Raw genomic sequence first — 12,996 nt, forward strand, 5'->3', positions numbered from 1 at the left:
CTCTACCACAATGTGGAATAGCAGTGGTGAGAATGGATATGTTTGTGTTGTTTCCGGTTTTAGGTGGAAAGTACTCAGTTCATTACTATTTAATATGATATTTTCCATAGGTTTTAAAAAATTAATAGACTATTTTTTGAGCAGTTTTAGGTTTACAGAAATATTGAACATCAAGTACAGAGGTTTCCTGTATGCTCCCTTTCCCCACTCCCAATTTCTTCTTTGATTAACGCCTTGCATTAGTGTGGAATATTTGTTACAATTGAGAAACAATTATTGACACATTCTGTCTTGGTCCATTGAGGTTGCTGTAAGATAATAAATGCTACAGACTGGATAGCTTTTAAACGAACAAAAATTTCTTTTCCACAGGGCTGAAGGCTGGGAAGTCCAAGATCAACGTGTGAGCAGATTTGGTGTCTGGTGGGGGCCCATTTTCTGGTTCATAAATAGCTCCCTCTTGCTGTGTCCTCACATGGTGGAAGGGTCAAACAAGACCTCTCAGGCCTCTTTTGTAAGGGCACTAAGTCATTCATAAGGACTTCACCTTCAGAACCTAATCCCCTTCCAAAGGCCCCTCCTCCTAGTACCATCTCATGGGGAATTAGATTTCAACTTAAGAATTTTGGGTGAGACACAAACATTCAGACCATAGCACATTCTTATTAACTAAAGTCCAAAATTTATATGAGAGTTCACTCTTTGTACATGTATACAGTTGTAGGTATTTTGACAAATGTCTAAGTCATGTATCCACCATTACAGTATCATACAGGACAGTTTCGCTGTCCTAAACATCTTCTGTGCTGTGCTGTAGATTTTTTATAGATGACTGAACTTCCTCAACCTTGAACAGGTTGAAGAAGTTCCCTTTATTTCTAGTTTGCTGAGGATTTTTACCATGAATGAGTGTTGAATTTCATTAAATTATTGTTCTGCATTTATTAAAATAACTATATGGTGGTTTCTTTTGGTCTTCATTTTGTTAGCATAGTAGTTTACATTGATTGATTTTCAAATAGTAAACCAATACGGCATTCCAGGTAAACCTGACTTGGTCATGATGCATTATGATTTGTATATACTACTGAATTTAGTTTTCTAACATCGAATTAAGAATTTTTATGATTCTTGCATGAAGAATATTTTTCTATAGTTTTCTTAGGTTTTCTCTGGATTTGATATTAGGGTAATACCTCATAAAATGAGTTTGGAAGTATTTCCTCCTCTACTATTTTCTGAAAGAGTTTGTGTAGGGTTGGTTATTGACACAATTCATAATCCCTTATTTTAAAAATACCTTTATGAGCTCTCTGATGTTTCTCTTTTCATATACATTCTAAATATCTTTCCACTTTTTTACTTTCAAATGTCTCTGTTTTAATATGTTTGGGTCATGCTTGTTTTTTTTTTTGTTTTGTTTTGTTTTTTTTTTTGAGACAGAGTCTCACTCTGTTGCCTAGGCTGGAGTGCAATGGTGAGATCTCAGCTCACTGCAGCCTCCGCCTCCTGAGTTCAAGTGATTCTCCTGCCTTGGCCTCTCAAGTAGCTGGGACAACAGGCACGCACCACCATGCCCAGCTAATTTTTGTACTTTTAGTAGAGATGGGGTTTCTCAGTTTCTCATCTCCATCTGAGACCACCTCAGCCTGGGTTTCATTGTGTATATTATTATCAGCATTTTGGTCAAAGTCGTTCAACAAGCCTCTAGGGAGTTCCAAACTTTCCCACCTTTTCCTGTCTTCTTCTGAGTCCCCCAAACTGTTCCAACCTCTGCCTGTTACCCAGTTCCAAAGTCGCTTCCACATTTTTGGGTATCTTTTCAGCAGCAACCCACTCCTGATACCAATTTACTGTATTTGTCTGTTCTCACGCTGCTGATAAAGACATACTTGAGACAGGGCAATTTACAAAGGAAAGAGGTTTAATGGAGAACTCACAGTTCCACATGGTTGGGGAAGCCTCACAATCATGGCAGAAGGCAGGGAGGAGCAAGTCACATCTTATGTGGATGGCAGTAGGCATAAAGAGTTTTGAGCAGGAAAACTCCCCCTTATAATAACCATCATATCTCATGAGGCCTACTTATTATCATAAGAAAAGCAGGAGAAAGACCCACCCCCATGATTCAAGTAACTCCCACTGGGTCCCTCCCACAACAGGTGGGAATTCAAGATGAGATTGGGGTGGGGACACAGCCAAACCATATCAGCTAGTTATGAATGTTTTCAGTTATTTATCGAAAAATCTTTTTATTTTACCTTCATTTTTTTCAGGCTATAGAATTCTAGCCTATGAAATTCTTGGTTGAAAAGCTGTTTTTACTCCCAGAACTTAAAAGATGCCTTTCCATTTTCTTCCAGCTTACATTGTTTCTGATGAGGAGACAGTGCTTATTCTTACTGTTCTTTTGTATGTGTTCTCTATTTCCTTGGCTGCTCTGAAAATTTTCTCTAGCATTTTAGTCATTATTTTTCAAAGTTTTGTTTTCTTTGCTTTGATCTGTCACTCCTTTCCGTCTTGGACTCCAATTGCACATATGTTAGAATGCTCAATATTGTCTCACAGTCACTGTGTCTCTATTATTTTTTCAGTCTTCCTTCCTTTTGTATATTTTATTTTGCATATTGTTTATTAAACAATTTTCAAAGGCTTTACTTTCTTTTGGAGTGTTCAATCATTTTTTAGTGTATTTACTGTACTTTTCAGATATTGTATGTTTGGGTGCTATTTTTTTTTTTTTTGATATAACCTTTTCTCCTCTCTTTAGAGATTTCCATGTAGTCTCTCATTAGATCCATATTTTCCTTTCTTTTCCTTTTAAAAGTCATTTCTCCTAAATTATACATCTGTATTATCATTGGGCCTGTTTCCATTTACTATTTTTTCTTCATTATAAATAATATTTCCTTCATTTTTACATGCCTAACATTTTATTTTAGCATATGTTGGATAGTAAGGATTTTATTTTAAAGTAATTTTAAGTTTTAGATTCAGTTGGTACATGTGCAGGTTTGTCACATGGGTTACATGGGCATATTGCATAAAGGTGGGGATTGGGCTTCTAATGTACCCATCACCAAAATATTGTACATTGTACCCAATAGCTAATTCTTCAACCTGCAAGCCCCTTTCACCCTTTTGAAATCCCCAGTGCCTATTATTTCCATCTTCACGCCCATGTGTACCCATTATTCAGCTCCCACCTGTAAGTGAGAATAGGTGATATTTGATTTTCTGCTTCTGAGTTATTTCACTTAGGTTAATGGCCTCCAACTCCATCTATGTTGCTGCAAAACACATGATATCATTTCTTATGGTTGCATAGTATTCCATAGTGTATATATACTACAGTTTCTTTATCCAATCAACCATTTGTGGATACTTAGGTTGGTTCCATGACTTTGCTATTGTGATATTTTGATAGCTGTAGGTCTGTGATAAACATGAATGCAGGTGTCTTTTCCATGTAACGATTTATTTTCCCTTGGGTAGATACCCAATAGCAGAATTGCTGGGTGGAATGGTTTTTGATAAAGTTATCAAAAATAAACAATAAAGATAGGACACCCTACTCAGTAAATGGTGCTAGGGAAACTGGCTAGTCATATGCAGAAGAATAAAACTGGACCCCTATCTCTCACCATATATAAACATTAACTCAAGATGGATTAAAGACCTAAATGTAAGACCTAAAACTATAAAAATCCTAAAAGGAAACCTAGGAAAAACACTTCTGAACATTGGCCTAGGCAAAGAATTTATGATGAAAATCCCAAAAGCAAATGTAACAAAATAAAAAATAGACAAGTAGGACTTAAAAAGCTTCTGCTCCACAAAATAAATAATCAAAAGAATAAACAGACAACCTGCAGAATGGGATAAAATATTTGCAAATTATACCTTCATCAAAGAACTAATATCCAGAAACTACAAGGAACTCAAACAACTCAACAAGTAAAAAAAAAAAAAACAAAAAAAATTAAAAAGTGGGCAAAGGACATGAACAGCTATTTCTTAAAACATACAACATCACTAATCATCAGATAAATGCAAATTAAAACTACACTGAGATATCATCTTACACCTGTCAGAATGACTATTATTAAAAAGTCAAAAAATCACAATGTTGGCATGGATGTGGAGAAAAGGGAATGCTTATACACTGTTGAGAATTTGAAGTAGTTCAACGTCTATGGTAAAACAGAATGGAAGTATCTCAAAGAACTAAAAATAGAACTACTATTTGACCAAGGATGATATTTTTTTCTTGAAGACAGTTTTTTTTTTTTCTTTTGAACAGTGCTTTGTTTTATTTTAGAAATTAGTTGATTTATTGGAGAATCAGCTTAATCTAAGCAAAGTTGGTTTGGAGTTTTGGTGACGTTACTCTAAGATTACCTTTACGCTGGGATACAGTAGCACTTTTCTATGGTATGTAGTTTTTGAGGTCTTAACTAAACGCTCAGAGTATTTAGAAAGCTCTCTACACTTAACTGGTTGGAACTCCACCATATTTCAGCATGTATAATCTCCAGAATCTCCTTCCAGCTCACAATCCTTCAGTAGCTGTTATCCCAGATTTTTTTTCAGGGTTTCACACTTTACATGCACAGCTAATATTCAAGGGGATATATCATGTATAGCTTCCTTCTCTCCAGTACTGTGCCCTTCAAATTACACCTTCTCTAGAAGCCCTGAATTTTGATCTTTCACTTACAGAGATTGTTGTTCTCTGTTTGGTCTCTACTTTACTGCACCATAGTTGGTAAGGTTTTTTGAAGTAGAAAACTGTGGCAGATTTGAAGCTCATTCACGTGTTTCCCTTTTCTCCAAGATCAGAGACAACTCTCTCTTGTCTATTGTCAAATTCCTAAACAGAGTTGCTTAAAAATATTTTGTTTACTCTTTTAGTTATTTGAGGCAAAGTAAGTCTGACCCATTATTTTTATGTTTATGGTTCGAAATGGAAGTTCTTACAAAGAATTTTTAAAAATATAAATGATATCCCAAAAGTTTGCTCCGATTTTTTAAAAAATAATACATTTTAGAAACATTTCCATATCAGTATATATGGATCTGTCTCATTTTCAAAAAATAGTTGCATTATATATCATAGAATGCCTTTACTGTATTTTATGTAAACATCCCCATTAATAGATATTTAGTTATTTTATCTATTACAGACAATACTGCAAAAAAATCATACCAGTAGACTACATTTATGGTAGTGGAGTTGATAGATCAAAAGAAGAAATATTTGATATTTTGATAGCTAGTAACAAAGTACCCTGAGTGCCATTTTATATTCCTGCCAATAGTGTAAGACAGTTTGTGTTTTTCATACTCTCTCCCACACAGGTATTATATGACAATAATTTAAAAGAAGAAGTAAACTTACGTACATTCATTTGTGTTAATGGAAATTTCCCAGTAATTTTATAAGCTGATATTTTATGCTGAGTCCTTTTTCCTCAGTGACATTTTGCAATGTCTGAGGCATAGGAATTAGTAAAAAATTACTGAATTACTTTGAATGGACATAGTAAATTTTTATGCTTTAAAAAACGGCAAGATAGTACAGTTACATTATTAGAAATATTGAAAAAATAAAGAGCTCTGGCACTAAAATGGTTAATCAAAGTTAAGAGATGTCCATTACTGACAAGAGTAGTTCTAGTTGGAGTTCCATGGAGGAGATGTCAGACCAGCTTGCTGAGGTTTTATACATCTAAACCCTGCTCTATATTTAACCACTTTCCCCTGATTATTTACTCCTCTCTATTCCAGCAGTCTAAAATCTTGAGAGGCATGTTTTCACAACTGGTTGGAAATGAGAGTGGGTTAGATCAAACACTTCTTCCCTGTGATCTAGGGAAGGAAATTGAGACCTTTTCAAAACATACTCACTAGATTAGCCTTACAGTTTGGGGCTTGTTCTAGCATCCTATATAGACTCTTTTATGTCCATTCAGAGCCTTCGAGAAATTAAGTACAGAAATAGAAATAGACATGGAGGGTCACAGAATCCAAATAATTTCTGCAAATAACTCTAACACACCTGGCATCAACATTGCCCTTTAGTTACCACAAAATCTAAAAAAAGTAATTTATAAGCATAATTACTGCAAACAAATATCAAAAAGAAAAATACTCATGGAGAACATGAATAAAATGCATACATCATTTGGGCAAGTCATCACACTTTTCTGGGTCTTTCTTTTACTTCTTTATGTATAATTTTAAGATCACAATTTTTTTTGTTGTTGTTAACTACAGAGAAGGGGTAAACTTTGAACTAAGCCTTAGGGATTGAGAGAAATTGCTAAACTAGAAAGGAAAGCTATGCCAGGCAGGAAAGAACATCCCTTTTAGGAGGATCCCCTTTACTCTTGGAGACAGGCTTAGGCTCTCCTACCCTGGGCTTCTGCTGTACTACCTATTTATTTCTGATATCAATATTTATTTGATTGCATATGTGATATGGCTTGGTTGTGTCCCCACCCAAATCTCATCTTGAATTGTAGTTTTCATAATCCCCATGTGTCCTGGGAGGGACCAGGTGGGAGGTAATTAAATGATGGGAGTTGTTACCCTCATGCTGTTCCTGTGATAGTGTATGAGCTCTCATGAGATCTGATGGTTTTATAAGGGGCTTCCCCCTTCGCTGGGCACTCATTCTCTCTCCTGCTGCCTTGTGAAGAAGGATGTTGTATTAATCTGTTCTCACACTACTGATAAAGACACACCCGAGACTGGGTAATTTATAAAGAAAAGGAGATGTAATGGAATCACATTTCCACATAGCTGGGGAGGCCTTACAATCATGGTAGAAAAGGAAGGAGTAGCAAAGGCATGTCTTACATGGTGGGAAGCAAAAGAGCATGTGCAAGGGAACCAAACTGCCCTTTATAAAACCATCAGATTTTGTGACACTTACTCACTTTCACAAGAACAGGACGGGAAAAACCTGCCCTCATGATTCAATTACCTCCGACCAGGTCCCTCCCGTGGGGATTATGAAAATACTGTTCAAGATGAGATTTGGGTGGCTACAGAGCCAAATCATATCAGACATGTTTGCTTCCTCTTCTGCCATTATTGTAAGTTTCCTGAGGCCTCCCCAGCCATGCAGAACTGTGAGTCTATTAAACCTCTTTCCTTTATAAATTATCCAATCTTGGGTATTTCTTCACAGCAGCATGAGAGCAGACTAATACAATATGTTTAACCCCAAATGTCTAACCCTAGGCCAGACACAGATGGTCAGTCACCAAACACTTGATGAATAAAGAGACATAACAGAATGGTGAGATAGAAGAGTGTGCCTCATGAAGACCAAATCCTCTATTGATTTGGCACAGTGCTAGGTGGTATGGGGCCAACATCCAGTATTTCAGAGAAGATCAAAAAGTTTATGTTCTATGTATAGGAACATCCTTAAACACATGGTAAAATCAATAGCACACTCAGTGCTCTAAGATAGAACTGTCCCCTAACTATAGAATTGTCCCTCAATTCTAAGGTAGAATTCTCTCTAGCAATAGGCATTGAGAAGGGAAGAATTGGTTTGCAAAAATTTCAGAAGTCTTTATGGAAAAGAGAAGCTGGCAAATGGGCCCTGAAGGATAGATAAGGTTTGTGTGGGAGAAGGAGAAAGGAAGGCCTCCAGGAAGAGTGATCAGGAGTCAAGGAAAGGAACTGTATGGAACATGTAGTGACAAGCAGTATTTTATGCTTGATGAATAAAATGAGCCATGTGAGGGAATAAAGGCGAACAAGGTAGGACAGATGCAGGGAAAAACTACAAAAATCAGACAAAAGCATTTGTACTTAACGAAGCAAGTATGTGAAGCATTCCAAGTTCTGAAAGAGGAAAGTGACATGATGACAGTAATGTTTAAGAATGCCTGGTATAAGTTTAGCAGTAGCAGCCAAGAGATTTTGAGCAACTTGATGTCAGGTGTTGGGTCTTATTTAATTTGTGGTGTATATTCTGTGACTAGCATAGTGTCTGACACATAGCACATTCTTAATCAAGTTTTAAGTTATCCTCCTGCTAAATAATTTCCTTATCAGCTAAAACAGGAATAAGAAGGATATAGCAGTAATCCAGGCATAAGCTGATGACAACCATGAATATGGTGGTTTCAGTATAAATAGATACAAAGGGCAAATCTCAAGGACATTTCAAGGAAAGAAATAACAAATCCTCTTGCCAGGTTGGAAATTGTGAGTGAAGAGTTCCAAAGTGATGTCTGGATGTATTGCCTGAAGAAATAATGGTAGCTCTATATAAAATGGGGTTACTTGTGAAGGATCTTGACTGAAAGCTTGAGAGACATGAAGAGTTTGGGTGATGGAAATGCTGAAATTGGTGAGACAAGCAGATGTCAAATTTAAAGTCTCTTATTTAGAAGTTTAGCATTTGGAAGTTTGGAATATATGTGAGAAGTCAAGACTGAAGATCATTTCTATTTCTATGAGTGAGGATGGGAAAAAAAAAAAAAAGAAGAAGTAACATGGGGCTTTGAGGAAAATAATGCCTTGACTGAAGTGCTTGAGATAAGAATCAAAGCCTGGAGATACTGGCCACAGAGCAAATGCAACTGGAGTCCTCATTGGAGAAATGTTCATTTATGTGATTATGCAGCCATTGTGAAGACTTAATGGCTGATATAGATTTGTGTCCAACAGGAATTGGTGTGATAACTAAGACTGGAGAGGACTTGTGTTATCAGAGGTCAACTAGGTTCTCCTTCATTGAGTTTCCAGAAAATGGACACTTATTACAACAGAAAACTTAGTGGCAAAGCTCTTGTATGTTTCATGGGTTTTACTGACCTTTTCATACCACCAAAAAGAGACCTATACATTTTTCCTTTGTTCAGAGACATGTATGTTAAAACTTCTGCTGGGAGGCCACTTATTTTGTCTGGAAATGTATGAATGAAAAGGGCAGATTGGAGTTTTCTAGAAAAAACCATTGGAATGTTTTGGGTCATACCTGCTCTCATGATGTTTGCTAATGTCCTTGGCTTCATTAGTCACACCTCCAAAACAATGTTTTAAGCCCATTTGAAATGTTCCTGGGGGTAGAAAAGATTGATAGTAAAGTTTTCTTTCAAACAACATTTATCTATTTTAGAAATCTTTCTTTCCAACATGTCATAGCACACTGCATCTGGCCTTTCACATAAAAGATACCACAATGCCTCTTATACAACTTTTGGCTACAAGAGAATGATTTAAATGGAAATTAGCCTCTGCTTTAGAAACAAATAGGGTATTTACACGTAAGCCAGGATAATTTTCAGAAACGTTTGCAAATGCCCATGGCTAACAGAAAACAAGAAAAAAAATAACTGAAGATTTCCACAGAGGCGTGACTTTCAAACATTTCTGAGAGTAACCCGAGTAAGACATGTATTTTATAGTATTGTCCAACTCTGTGTCTCTGTGCACACGTTCATGTGTCACACACATGTACACACAGACACACACACAAGACACTTTGACAAAACAGTACTTATCCTTGCTACTTGGGAATGCGCTATTCTGTATTATCCCACTCTATCTGATAAAAATGATGCTGATTGTGATTATCAAAATGATTTTATACCTGTAGGCTGAAAAACATTGCTGAATCATTTATATAGGCCTATAAGAACAAATATATTTTTTTAAGCTTGGAAATAGGCCATATGTTTTCATCTTGGGGCACTTTATAGATCATTTTTATCTCCTCATCCCAAATTGACCATTAGCCTTACTTACTGGGCAAATAGGCACTTGGCTATAGGCAGTTTTATTGCCATGCCCACCTTCAAGGAGGGACTCTTTCTTCCAGTTCCCTTATAGCACCCACCACTTCTCTGTCCTTGATTCCCTCTCTCTGCCACGGTAAATTAAGGAGCAACTCTACTCACCTATCCCACACAAACCTTATTACACATCATGGAACTATATTCCCCCAAAGATTCTGTGCCAAATGATGGACTGGTATTTATTTTGCCCATTTGCCCACCTCTTAGTCAAATAGCTCTAGTGACTCAAGAGGCAGAGGAATCTAATTTTAGTTTTTCTAATTTTAAAAACTGTTTAATTAAAGCACAATATGCATACAGAAAACTGTCCCAATCATTCAGTAATTAATGTGAAGTGAATAAATCTATGTAATGACCACCCAGATCATGAAAGAATCCCTCCCGCTGAGGATCCCACTCTGTGTCTCTTCCCAATCATTACCCATTTCCTACCCGCTAAACAGATCTATGGTGAGTTCTAATGCTTACTGGAATTGGAACTTAATATAAATGGAAGTATGCAACATGTATTATGTTACCAGGTTTTTGCTCAAAAGCATATATAAGATTCATCCGTATTTGTGCTTGTTACTTTGGCTTTTACATGTTCATTGAGTGGAGTATTTCATCATATTAATATGCCACAATTTATTGGTCAATTTTATTTTTGAGGGACATTTGGGTCATTTCAGTTTAGAGTTAATATTAAGAAGGATGTCATGCTCATTCTTTCTTAACACAATTTTTTAATGCACATGTATACATTTTTGGGGGGTATATATATTGAAGAATGAAATTGTTGGATTGTTAAAATAATTATTTTTTTGAGACAGAGTCTCACTCCATCCCCCAGGCTGGAGTGCAGTGGCACAGTCTCAGCTCACTGCAACCTCTGCCTCCCAAGTTCAAACGATTCTCATGCCTCAGCCTCCCAAGTAGCTGGAATTACAGGTGCCTGCCACCACGCCTGGCTAATTCTTTTTGTATTTTTAGTAGAGACAGGGTTTTGTCATGTTGGCCAGGCTGGTCTTGAACTCCTGTCCTTAGGTGATCCACCTGCCTCAGCCTCCCAAAGTGCTGGGATTACAGGTGTGAGCCACCGTGCCCAACCTGTTAAAATAATTTAAAGTGAGGAAGTTTACTGTATGTAAGTGCTTCTGATCCTTTTGTTAATTTAAGTCCTAAATAGATTACTGAATTCATGTGTTTCTAAAAAGTAAACTAAATAAAACATTTAAAAATCATAATTTAAAGACATGGCAGTTGACCCAGGCAACCAGAATTCTTAAGCAATAACTGGAATAGTAAAACACAAAAAGACACCTAATTAAAATCTGGTTTTAAGCTATCACTGACATAACCTTAAAATACAGTCATCCAATAAAAATCAAAATAAAATAAAAATGAACCTATAAGTTTCTTAAATTCTAAAGTAGTGATTTCAAGTAGTAACTTCAAACTGTTTCATAATTTTTCAGAACTGTCTCTTATAATTCAGGTGAACTTTGTTGCATTCATTATTTGGTATAAACTTCTTGAACTTTCACTTCTATATAAGTTAAGCATTATTTATATATCTTTTTAAATAGTAATGACTGCTTTTATTTTTGAATATAATTTTCAAAGCTTGACCAGTTATTTTGTATCACAATTATGATTAGGCATGTGTTTTAAAACTTGGTGGTTTTAACTCAATTGTAGATCATTTCATTTTTATATTAAAATCTGTGTATTCATAGGTTATTATACAGCAGGTCTGTTTCTTGGGAGACAGCTTCTCACAGCTTCTAATGAAGCAGCAGCAAAATAAAACCTAGAGGCAATCTTGCTTTTGTTTAAGTTTTCTGCAGGGAAGAAAAATGATTTTCTATAGAACTAAGCATTTCTCTCAGATTTTAAAATAACATTTTGTTGCTGGATTAGGAATAAACTTTGTGGATTTAATTCTCACTTATATCTTGTGGTGAAAATCAGATGTGAATAGGACTTGAGGTTCTAACATGAAACTCTTAATGACATGCATAAAACCTATTTGAGCAAAAAAGGTTCATACCAAACCATGGCTCAATTTTATTACCAAGAAGCCTAGCCACCTTGCTCATGAACTAGATGGGATTTACTAAGATCAAGCTCATTTATTTAATATTTACTTCAAAACTAGCAGCATCTTCACACTGTCTTTTAAAAAGTTCCATTTATATTTTAGATTCGGGAGAACATGTATAGATTTGTTATAGGATATATTGTGTGGTGCTAAGGTTTAGGCTTCTGTTAACCTCATCATCCAGGTAGGGAACATAGTGCCCAATAGAAACTTTTTCAGCCTTTGCCTTCCTCTCTCCCTTCTTTCAAAGTCCTCGTTGTCTATTGTTGCCATCTTTATGTCTGTGTGAATCCAAGATTTAGCTTCCACTTTTAAGTGACAGCATGTAATATTTGCTTTTCTGTGTCTGCATTAGTTCACATAGCATAACTGCCTCCAGCCATACCCATGTTGCTGTAAAGGACATGGTTTTGTTCTTTTTGTGGCCGTGTAGTATTCCATGGTGTTTATGTATACCATATTTTCTTTATCCAATCCATCACTGATGGGCACCTAGGTTGATTTCACATCTTTGCTATTGTAGATAGTGCTGCAATGAACATAGGAGTGCACGTATCTTTTTGGAAGAATGATTGATTTTCCTTTGGGTATATACTCAGTAATGGGATTGCTGGGTCGAATGGTAGTTCTATTTTTAGTTCTTTAAGAGCTCTCCACACTGCTTTCCACAGTGGCTGAACTTGTTTACATTCCTATAAACAGTACATAAGCGTTCCCTTTTCTCTACAACCTTGCCAATGTCTATTATTTTTAACTTTTCACTAATAGCCATTCTGAGTGGCTTGAGACAGTACCTCAGTTGAGTTTTAATTTGCGTTTCTCTGATGATTAGTGATGTTGAGCATTTTTCATGTATTTGTTAGCGGCTTGTATGGCTTCTTTTGGGAAGTCTCTGTTCATGTCCTTTGCCTACTTTTTAATGGGATTGTTTGTTTTTCTTGTTGACTCATTTAAGTTCCTTATAGATTTTGGGTATTTGTTGGATGCAGAGTTTGCAGGTACTTTCTCCCATTCTGTAGGATGTCTGTTTACTCGTTGAGAGTTTCTTTTGCTTTGTGGGAGCTCTTTAGTTTAATTAAATCTAAT

Source organism: Macaca fascicularis, chromosome 7 (assembly GCF_037993035.2).
Source record: "Macaca fascicularis isolate 582-1 chromosome 7, T2T-MFA8v1.1".
NCBI lineage: Eukaryota > Metazoa > Chordata > Mammalia > Primates > Cercopithecidae > Macaca > Macaca fascicularis.